Source organism: Lepus europaeus, chromosome 19, assembly GCF_033115175.1.
Source record: "Lepus europaeus isolate LE1 chromosome 19, mLepTim1.pri, whole genome shotgun sequence".
Taxonomy (NCBI): Eukaryota; Metazoa; Chordata; class Mammalia; order Lagomorpha; family Leporidae; genus Lepus; species Lepus europaeus.
In genome coordinates this window covers 2,526,194-2,538,187 of record NC_084845.1, presented here as the reverse complement: position 1 = coordinate 2,538,187, position 11,994 = coordinate 2,526,194, and positions in this window count along the sequence as shown.

Below are 11,994 nucleotides of genomic sequence, written 5' to 3'. Positions count from 1 at the left end.
TCCTGGCGCAGGGCCCAGGCCACCAGCTCATGTCCTAGCTGCATCAGGTGGCTGTGGGCAGGTGAATGGGTTCCTCCACGAGGACTTGTCCAAAAGAGGGCGGGGCTACTGTTGCCGTGTGTCCTCCACCCCTCCTGCATCTACACGTACAGATCCAGCGGCCGTTTCTCCAAGGCCCCGGCATCTGGTCCGCTCGCCTCAGCACTGAGGTCTGGCACGAATCTTAGGGATGCACCAGTGTGCAGACCATAGCCTAGGGGTTGTGATGAGGGCCAAGTGGACATATTTTGCACAGTGGGTCTTCTTCTGTCACGGACTCAGGATCATAGGGTTAGGGAGGAACCACACTGGGAGCTACCACCCACCCGAGTCGGGCAGCAAGATCCACTGGATCCACTCCCTCCACTTGCACAGCTCTGAGTCCAAGTGTGAGCTGTGTGCTCCCTCTGCCCCTTCTACCCTCCCAGCTCATCTCCCATGCTGGGGACCTGGGCTGGGAGAGGCACCGGGAAAGGAAGCAGCCTGTCCAAGGCCACCCAATAATGACAAGGTGGGCTTTGGATTGGATCTAATGCAAGGGATCTGAAACTAGGAGTTCCAGGTTTGGCTCCCGGCTCACCACTGCTCGCTGTGCTGTGTGACCTTGGTTTGGCTCCCGGCTCGCACTGCTCACTGTGCCGAATGACCTCAGGAAAGCCTCAGCCTCCAGTGCTTCGGGTCACTCTTCAACAAGGGGGCAATGATCTTTTTTTTTTTTAAAAATATTTATTTATTTGAAAGGTAGAGCTACAGAGGGGGAGAGAGAGAGAGAGAGAGATCGGTCTTCCATCTGTTGGTTCACTCCCCAGATGGCTGCAGTGGCTGCTGGAGCTGTGCTGATCCGAAGCCAGGAGCCAGGAGCTTCCTCCAGGTCTCCCACATGGGTGCAGGGGCCCAAGGATTTGGGCCATCTTCCACTGCTTTCACAGGCCATAGCAGAGAGCAGGATCGGAAGTGGGGCATCCGGGTCTTGAACTGATGCCCATATGAGATGGCAGGCACACTTGAGGCTGCGCCTTTACCTGCTATGCCATGGCGCCGGGCCTGGCACAGTCATTTTGCAGGGGGTGGACTAGAAGAGTCAACAGCACCACGTGACAGGGCAGTCAGGACAATGCAGACATCATGAGAACTTGCAGCCATGATGGGTGTTAGTTATCTGTTGAGTGATACGTGATCGTGATGTGCACAGCCTTAGGACAACACACAACCCTGTCTCTGCACGTCGTGGTCAGGGACCCAGGCATAGCCTCTCTGTTCCCCTGCTGCAGAATCTCACCAGGCTGCAGACAGGAGCTGGCTGAGCTCCGCGTTGCGTCAAGGTTCAGGCGAGGAAGGATGCATGTGACTGCTGGCAGGATTCTGATGCACACGGCTGTGAGCTGGAACCCCCCTCTGTTCCTGGCCACACGAACCGCTCAGTTCGTCAGGGCTAGTAGGCTGAAAAAGAGACAGTGAAGGAGGTAGAGGGAGACGCAGAGAGGGCGAGGGCGAGTGAACAAGACGGAAGCCACCATCTCTGTTTCCTGTATTATATTTAGGGATTCCCCTGACAAATACTATAGCTCTTAAAAAAAACCATTTATTGGCGGAGCCAAGATGGCGGATAGTGAGGACGTGCGCATAGTCTGGGAAAATAAAGTTTCATAAAAGTGGAATTACTGTAGCCTCAGGAAAAGACTCAAGAAAAAAACTGCAGAGGAAACGCTTCCAGATCTAGTGGATGTGACACAGAGGACCTACAGGGAGCCCACTGCGTGGAAGCCCCACTGCGGGAGCCGAGCCGCAGAATCTTGCCAGCATGGGAACAAACGGGAGGTAAGAAAAAAACCTCAGAAACCCGAGACATTGGTGGGGAAAGGCAGAGGCCTCTCTCACCACTCACTGAGCAAAACAAAGAGCAGGCACCATTTTACATATGTAAAGCACCAACGAGTATACAAACTCAGTAACTTTGGAACTATGGTGGAACTTGAGAACACATTGAGGGCTGCATAAACTCTTTGTGTGGTCCCAGGGGTAGATCAAACGAATACTCACAGAAGCCAGATTTCAACTACCCTCAATTCCACTCAGCTGTGCGGAATTATTTCCCAACTGAGTAAAAAAAAAAAAAAGTGATCCAGCAAGGAGCAAGGGAGAGAACAATCTGGGTGAGTCACTTTTTGCACAGCCTTAAACCTGAAGAATCAAGCAGAGCTCTCTGGCCACACCCATCACAGCCTCTAAGGATCCATCAAAGCAGACAGCCCACATAGAGGCATAGTATAACAAGAAAAAACATCACAGCAAAAAACAAAACAACAACAAAAAAAACCCCATAAATTATCTCCAACATGCCAAACAACAAACATAGAAACCGAGGTAACAAGAGCAAGGAAGACACTATGATGCCCCCAAATGAACAAGACACCCCAATGCAAGATTATGAAGATGAAGAGATAGAGGAAATGCAAGAAGCAGATCTCAAAAAATTGTTAAGAACATTAAGAAGTTCTCAAAAACAAATTCTTGAACTACAGAAATCCTTAATGGACAAGATAGAAAAATCTCTCCTGTGAAAATGAAATATTAAGGAGGAATCAAAATGAAATGAAACAACTATTAGAACATGAAACTGTGATAGTGACAAGAAACCATAATGAAATGAAGAATTCAATAGATCAAATGACAAACACATTAGAGAGCCTTAAAAACAGAATGGGTGAAGCAGAAGGGAGAATATCGGAATTAGAAGACAGAGAACAGGAAAGGAAACAGTCAAATCAAAGAAAAGAAAAAGAAACCAAAAATCTAAAAAATGCTGTCAGGAATCTACAAGATACTCTTAAAAAACCCAGCATTCGGGTTCTAGTAGTTCCTGAAGGCATGGAGAGGGAGAAAGGATTAGAAGGCCTTTTTAGTGAGATACTAGCAGAAAATTTCCCAGGTTTGGAGAAGGACAGAGACATCCTAGTACAGGAAGCTCATAGAACCCCTAATAAACATGACCAAAAGAGATCCTCACCACGACACATCATAATCAAACTCACCACAGTGAAACATAAAGAAAAGATCCTAAAATGTGCAAGAGAGAAACGCCAGATTACTCTCAGAGGATCTCCAATTAGACTCACAGCTGACTTCTCATCAGAAACCCTACAAGCTAGGAGATTATGGCGAGATATAGCCCAGGTACTAAGAGAGAAAAACTGCCAGCCCAGAATATTATATCCTGCAAAGCTCTCATTTGTGAATGAAGGTGAAATAAAGACTTTTCACAGCAAACAGAAATTGAAAGAATTTGTCGCCATTCGTCCAGTCCTGCAAAAGATGCTTAAAGATGTGTTACATACAGAAACACAGAAACATGGTCACCAATATGAAAGAAGGTAAAGGAAGGAAACCTCACAGCAAAAGATCACAGGAATCTCAAACCATATATTAGAAAATATCTTTGGCAAATGGCAGGGCAAAGTTACCCCTTCTCAATAGTCACATTGAATGTTAATGGCCTGAACTGTCCAGTTAAAAGACACCGATTGGCTGATTGGGTTAAGGAACAAAACCCATCTTTTTGCTGCTTACAAGAAACTCATCTTTCCAACAATGATGCATACAGGCTGAAAGTGAAAGGCTGGAAGAATATATACCATGCCAACAGAAATGAAAAAAGAGTGGGCGTAGCCATCTTAATATCGGACAACACAAACTTTACCACAAAAACTGTTAGGAGAGACAAAGAGGGGCACTATTTAATGATTAAGGGATCCATTCAACAGGAAGATATAACGATTATCAATGTATATGCACCTAATTACAGGGCACCAGTTTATTTAAAAGACTTGTTAAGGGACTTAAAGGGAGACTTAGACACCAATACAATAGTTCTGGGGGACTTCAATACTCCACTCTCAGAGATAGACAGATCAACAGGACAGAAGATCAACAAGGAGACAGTAGATTTAAATGACACTATAGCCCAAATGGATCTAACAGATATCTACAGAACATTTCATCCTACATATAAAGACTTTACATTCTCAGCAGTACATGGAACCTTCTCTAGGATTGACCACATACTAGGCCATAAAGCAAGTCTCAGCAAATTCAAAAGAATTGGAATCATACCATGCAGCTTCTCAGACCACAAAGGAATGAAATTGGAAATTAGCAACTCGGGAATCCCTAGAGCACGTGCAAACACATGGAGATTGAACAACATGCTCCTGAATGAACAATGGGTCATAGAAGAAATTAAAAGAGAAATCAAAAATTTTCTGGAAGTAAATGAGGATAAAAGCACAACATACCAAAACCTATGGGATACAACAAAAGCAGTGTTAAGAGGAAAGTTTATATCAATAGGTGCCTACATCAAGAAATTGGAAAGGCACCAAATAGATGAGCTTTCAAGTCATCTCAAGGATCTAGAAAATCTGCAGCAAACCAAACCCAAACCCAGTAGGACAAGAGAAATAATTAAAATCAAAGAAGAAATCAACAGGATTGAATAAAAAAACATTACAAAAAATCAGCCAAACGAGGAGCTGGTTTTTTGAAAAAATAAACAAAATTGACACCCCACTGGCCCAACTAACTAAAAAAAGAAGAGAAAAGACCCAAATCAATAGGATCAGCGATGAAAATGGAAATGTAACAACAGACACCACAGAAATAAAAAGAATCATCAGAAATTACTACAAGGACTTATATGCCAGCAAACAGGGAAATCTATCAGAAATGGACAGATTCTTGGACACATACAACCTACCTAAATTGAGCCAGGAAGACATAGAAAACCTAAACAGACCAATAATTGACACAGAAATTGAAACAGTAATAAAGGCCCTCCCAACAAAGAAAAGCCCAGGACCAGATGGATTCACTGCTGAGTTCTACCAGACATTTAGAGAAGAACTAACTCCAATTCTTTTCAAACTATTCAAAACAATCGACAAAGAGGGAATCCTCCCAAATTCTTTCTATGAAGCCAGCATCACCTTAATTCCTAAGCCGCAAAATGATGCAGCATTGAAAGAGAATTACAGACCAATATCCCTGATGCAAAAATACTCAATAAAATTCTGGCCAATAGAAGGCAACAACACATCAGAAAGATCATCCACCCAGACCAAGTGGGATTTATCCCTGGTATGCAGGGATGGTTCAACGTTCGCAAAACAATCAACGTAATACACTACATTAACAGACTGCAGAAGAAAAACCATATGATTCTCTCAATAGATGCAGAGAAAGCATTTGATAAAATACAACACCTTTTCATGATGAAAACTCTAAGCAAACTGGGTATGGAAGGAACATTCCTCAATACAATCAAAGCAATATATGAAAAACCCATGGCCAACATCCTATTGAATGGGGAAAAGTTGGAAGCATTTCCGCTGAGATCTGGTACCAGACAGGGATGCCCACTCTCACCACTGCCATTCAATATAGTTCTGCAAGTTTTAGCCAGAGCTATTAGGCAAGAAAAAGAAATTAAAGGGATACAAATTGGGAAGGAAGAACTCAAACTATCCCTCTTTGCAGACGATATGATTCTTTATTTAGGGGACCCAAAGAACTCTACTAAGAGACTACTGGAACTCATCGAAGAGTTTGGCAAAGTAGCAGGATATAAAATCAATGCACAAAAATCAACAGCCTTTGTATACACAGGCAATGCCACGGCTGAGGAAGAACTTCTAAGATCAATCCCATTCACAATAGCTACAAAAACAATCAAATACCTTGGAATAAACTTAACCAAAGACGATAAAGATCTCTACGATGAAAACTACAAAACCTTACAGAAAGAAATAGAAGAGGATACCAAAAAATGGAGAAATCTTCCATGCTCATGGATTGGAAGAATCAATATCATCAAAATGTCCATTCTCCCAAAAGCAATTTATACATTCAATGCAATACCAATCAAGATACCAAAGACCTTCTTCTCAGATCTGGAAAAAATGATGCTGAAATTCATATGGAGACACAAAAGACCTCGAATAGCCAAAGCAATCTTGTACAACAAACACAAAGCCGGAAGCATCACAATACCAGATTTCAGGACATACTACAGGGCAGTTGTTATCAAAACAGCATGGTACTGGTACAGAAACAGATGGATAGACCAATGGAACAGAATAGAAACACCAGAAATCAATCCAAACATCTACAGCCAACTTATTTGATCAAAGATCCAAAACCAATCCCTGGAATAAGGACAGTCTATTCAATAAATGGTGCTGGGAAAATTGGATTTCCATGTGCAGAAGCTTGAAGCAAGACCCCTACATTTCACCTTACACAAAAATTCACTCAACATGGATTAAAGACTTAAATCTATGACCCGAAACCATCAAATTATTAGAGAGCATTGGAGAAACCCTGCAAGATATAGGTACAGGCAAAGACTTCTTGGAAAAGACCCCAGAAGCACAGGCAGTCAAAATCAAAATTAACATTTGGGATTGCATCAAATTGAGAAGTTTCTGTACTTCAAAAGAAACAGTCAGGAAAGTGAAGAGGCAACCGACAGAATGGGAAACAATATTTGCAAACTATACTACAGATAAAGGGTTGATAACCAGAATCCACAAAGAAATCAAGAAAATCCACAACAACAGAACAAACAACCCACTTAAGAGATGGGCCAAGGACCTCAATAGGCATTTTTCGAAAGAGGAAATCCAAATGGCCAACAGACACATGAAAAAATGTTCCAGATCACTAGCAATCAGAGAAATGCAAATCAAAACCACAATGAGGTTTCACCTCACCCCTGTGAGAATGGCTCACATTCAGAAATCTACCAACAATAGATGCTGGAGAGGATGTGGGGAAAAAGGGACACTAACCCACTGTTGGTGGGAATACAAACTGGTTAAGCCACTATGGAAGTCAGTCTGGAGATTCCTCAGAAACCTGAACATTACCCTACCATACAACCCAGCCATCCCACTCCTTGGAATTTACCCAAAGGAAATTAATTTGGCAAATAAAAAAGCCATCTGCACATTAATGTTTATTGCAGCTCAATTCACAATAGCTAAGATCTGGAACCAACCCAAATGCCCATCAACAGTAGACTGGATAAGAAATGATGGGACATGTACTCCATAGAATACTATACAGCAGTAAGAAACAATGAAACCCGGTCATTTGCAACAAGATGGAGGAATCTGGAAAACATCATGCTGAGTGAATTAAGCCAGTCCCAAAGAGACAAATATCATTTGTTTTCCCTGATCGGTGACAACTGAGCAACAAAGGGGAAACCTGTTGAAGTGAAATGGACACTATAAGAAACAATGACCTGATCAGCTTTTGTCCTGACTCTAGATGCACAATGTAATACTTTATCCTTCTTAGTATTTGTTGTTGTTGTTGTTGTTCTAGTACTAGTGATTGAACTCTGTAATTAACACACAATTATTCTTAGGTGTTTAAATGTTAACTGAAAAGTGATCCCTGTTAAATATAGAAGTGGAAAAAGAGAGGGAGGAGATGTACAATTTGGGACATTGCCCCAAATGGTGGAGTTAGAAATGTGCCAGGGGATTCCAGTACAATCCCATCAAGGTGGCAAGTACCAATGCCATCGCACTAGTCCAAGTGATCAATTTCAGTTCACAATTGATGGCTCTGATAGGTCTAAGAAACAAAGGGATCACACAAACAAGACAAGTGTCTGCTAATACTAACTGACAGAATCAAAAAGGGAGAGAAGGATCCAGCATGGGAAGCGGGATACACAGCAGACTCATAGAACGGCAGATGTCCTAAACAACACTCTGGCCTCAGAATCAGCCCTTAAGGCATTGGATCTGGCTGAAGAGCCCATGAGAGTATTGTAAGCATGGAAAGCCAAGATACCATGGAAAAGAAAAAAAAAGAAGAAGACCTAAATGAAAGATCTCTGTGAGTGATATCCCAGTGGAAAGAACGGGGCATCAAGGTAGGAGGTACCTTTCTCTGAAGGGAAGAGAGAACTTCCACTTTGACTATGACCCTGTCGCGGAATAAGATCAAAGTCAGCGAACTCTAAAGGCTTCCATAGCCCTGGCAACTCATGACTAGAGCCTAGGGAGATTACTGACGCCATGAACAGGAGTGTCAAATTATTAAGTCAGCAACAGGAGTCACTGTGTACTTACATCCCATGTGGGATCTGTCCTTAATGTGTTGTCTAATGTGCAGTGATGCTATAACTAGTACTGAAACAGTAATTTTAAACTTTGTGTTTCTGTGTGGGTACAAACTGATGAGATCTTTACTAATTATATACTGAATTGATCTTCTGTATATAAAGATAATTGGAAATGAAAAAAAAACCTGGTGTTAAATTGGAAATGGCATAGAAAATTAATTAATTTTTAAAAAAAAATATTATGTAGGATCTCTGTCTTTAATGTGCTGTACACTGTTATTTAATGCTATAACTAGTACTCCAACAGTATTTTTTTTTTTCACTTTGTGTTGCTATATGGGGGCAAACTGTTGAAACAGTTACGTAATATATACTAAACTGATCTTCTGTATATAAAGAGAATTGAAAATGAATCTTGATGTGAATGGAAGGGGAAAGGGAGCGGGAAAGGGGAGGGTTGCGGGTGGGAGGGAAGTTATGGGAGGAGGGAAGCCATTGTAACCCATAAGCTGTACTTTGGAAATTTATATTCATTAAATAAAAGTTTAATAAATAAAAAAACCCCATTTATTGTCACACAGTTCTGGAAGCCAAAAGTCCTGTCAGGGTACTCTCGCTGGTGGCTCTGGGGTAGAGCCTTCTCTGCCTCTCCCCATTTCTGGAGGCATGGCGTCGGCCATTTCTTGGCCTCCAGCTGTAATGCCCAACCTCTGCCTACATCCTGACATGGCCCTTCTCTCCTCCCCCTGTGTCTCTTGGGAGGACATTTGTCATTGGATTTAGAGTGCACTCTGACAATCCAGGATGATCTCTCGTCAAGACTGTCAACTCGGGAACCGGCGCCATGGGTAGCAGGTAAAGCAGCAGCCTGCAGTGCCGGCATCCCATATGGGTGCTGGGCAGAGTCCCGGCTGCTCCATTTCCCATCCAGCTCTCTGCTGTGGCCTGGGAAAGCAGTAGAAGGTGGTCCAAGTCCTTGGACCTCTGCTCCCACATGGGTGACCCAGAAGAAGCCCCTGGCTCCTGGCTTTCGGTTGACATAGCTCCAGCTGTTGCAGCCATTTGGGCAGTGAATGAGCAGATGGAAGACCTCTCTCTCTCTCTCTCTCTCTCTCTCTCCCTCTCTGTGCCTCTGCCTCTCTAACTCTATGCCTTTAAAATAAATAAATATGTACATCTTTTTAAAAAAAGATTGAGCTTGATGACATATCTAAAGAATTTTTCTCCAAATAACATCATGGTCACAGGCTTTGGACATTCGCATAGTTTCTCAGGGGCCACTGCTGAACCCACTGTATAATCACCTTATTACCTGTGTCCCCACCCATTGGTTAGAGCAAGTGGTTAGGTGCTCCTCAGCTCAAGGGGGTGACACCAGGAGCACACAGGTTGCACAGCAGGGGCTGGGTCCATGGAGCTATCAGAAGTCTGTCCACCAAGGAGATGGCGAATCCTACTCCAAAACCTTGCTCTTGGTTCCTCAACTGTACTGCCTTACTGAGAACACAACACAGGAATCCCCACCGCCTTCTTCCCTGCAGACGGGGGTCTGGCCACCCTCATTAGCCTGGTCTCCCCCGTTGTCCAGACTCCTCAGTATCTGGAAACAGAGACTGGCTTGACGGCCCTGGTGTGCAACCCTGGGCAATGGTGACCGTGATGGCAAACAGAGCACTGCCAGTGAAGCGTTACTTTGAGTGTGGGGAGGGGGTGGGACATTCCCGGCTACCCTGTAACTAGTGGCCGTAAGAGAGAACCTGTTGCAGCTGGGAGTGGGGCTGTGGATTTGCAATTATCCCCACTTTCAGACATGAGAACAAACCAGTGTCTGAACAGGTGGGTGAGTGGAGGAATGATGAAGAATGTTCCGGTGGTCGCCGCCCTGCTGCTGGCTGTGTGGGGTGAGTGAGATGATAAACATGGGTGATGTGTGCGTGGCTGTTGGAGTTGGAACAGGTCGGGGGGACCTTATGTAAGGGTGAGTGGATGCAGTTTGAAGGACAATCAGCAGGTGAATGGCACAGGGATAGCACAGCAATGCTTCTGCCCACAGGTGACAAATGACTGTCCCTTGGGTCGGTGGACAGGTGGGTGACTCGACACAGACTCTGACATGGACGCTCTGTGCACTGCTGATGAGGCATTTCTCGCTGCACCGTTCGATGTCCCCTTCATTCACTAAGGTGGGAAATACCACCAGCAGCCCCCGGGGCACTGCGGCCCACACCCGGCTTTCAGCAGGAGTGGACCCAGGGGCTGAAGGGGCTCCCACCAGGGGGTTGGCCCGAGTGTGGGCTGAGGCTAGAGGCGCTGGCTTGCGCTGCCATTTCAGAGACCGAGGGCCTGAGGCTGGATTCTGGAGCTCTCACGCCTGGTCGGTGTTGTCCTCGCTGGCCGCTTGTCCTAGATCTGGGTTCTGCATGACGTGTGGGGTCTTTGGACTGGGATCACACTCGCACTGTCAGTTCTCTCCACCTGTTGGTGCACCTGCCTGGTCCCCTTGTCCATAGAGTGTGTCAATCCTGATTTATTCCAGGTTGGTTTCTGCTCAGTGATGGGACCTCTTCATTCATCACTTCCCTCTCTTTCCTGGCTCCACGCTCACCACCTCAGCCCGTGCAGCTGCAGAGTCTCCCCATTTATCCTCCGGTGGGGGTTGTACCCCTAGTGCACAGAGGCAGGTGCACAGTGCACAGAGGCGAGCCTGGGTGCCACCCACACAGCAACTGTGATGAGAGCCACGCCCACCTCTGTACAGGCAGGACAGGAGGGGCCAAGAGGAGGAGGGTTTGTGAGGTGAACTCACTCACCTGAGAAACATGGGTGGCACAGCTGCGTGTGCCAGCCTTCAGCCAGCGACACGTGACCTGAGCTCTCACAGGTTTCGTGGTCGATGGATAATAAAGACATGACTGATGCCATTACATCATCTAATCTGGCCTTTCCTTGCTTCATTTACCCAATAATACACCTTGAACCCCTAGGACATGCCAGGGGCACCCAGGAGCCCTGCCTGGGGACAGCCAGCAGACGGGACAACAAGCAAGCAGAGTCACATTGTGGCTGCTGTGTAGGGCGCAGGCGGGAGGGGACGTGCTCCACAGCAGAGACTCAGTGGGTAAGTCAGCACAATGCAAAGAACAGCAGACCAGCAACGGGAAGTCCTCCACGTGCCCCCTGGCTGCTGGCCGTGGGCACAGCAGTGCTCCCCATTCTGGCATCCTCCTCTCTCCTCCTCGAGTTTACTCATCACTCGGCGGCACCAGGGCCCGATGCTAAGCAAACAGGCCTGGAGAGCGAATGCCTGGTTCCCCATGCCCAAGCCGTCTTGGGAGGTTACTCAGCCTCTCTGAGCATCATCCTTTTGTCACTGTGCAGTGAGGGTAATACCCGCCTCACAGCCTTGGAGGAGGATTCGGTGAGTACAAATGCACTTAGCACATCTCTTGGGATCCAGTGGGAAGTTCCCAATGAGTGGAAGGTTGATCCTCGACCTCGTGGTAGAACTAATCATTGACTAAGCTCCTGTCCCATGACAGGTCCCTTCCCAATCTTCTTTACACACGAAATCCTCACGAGGACTTCGTCATCATCATCATGAATGCTGTGCTACAGATAAAGGAATTGGCACTCAGGTGGCTGACTGGGAAGTGACACAGCTGGGATTTGAATCCAGGCACATCTGGCTCTGAAGTTCTCCCATGTTCCCTTTCTCCTCCAGGGAAACAGAGCTGCACAGAGCTAGGTACATGGACAGAAGGCAGAGGTGGGAAGGAGGCAAGCAGCCAGAGAAGGAGAGACTCCAGCACACTGGGAAA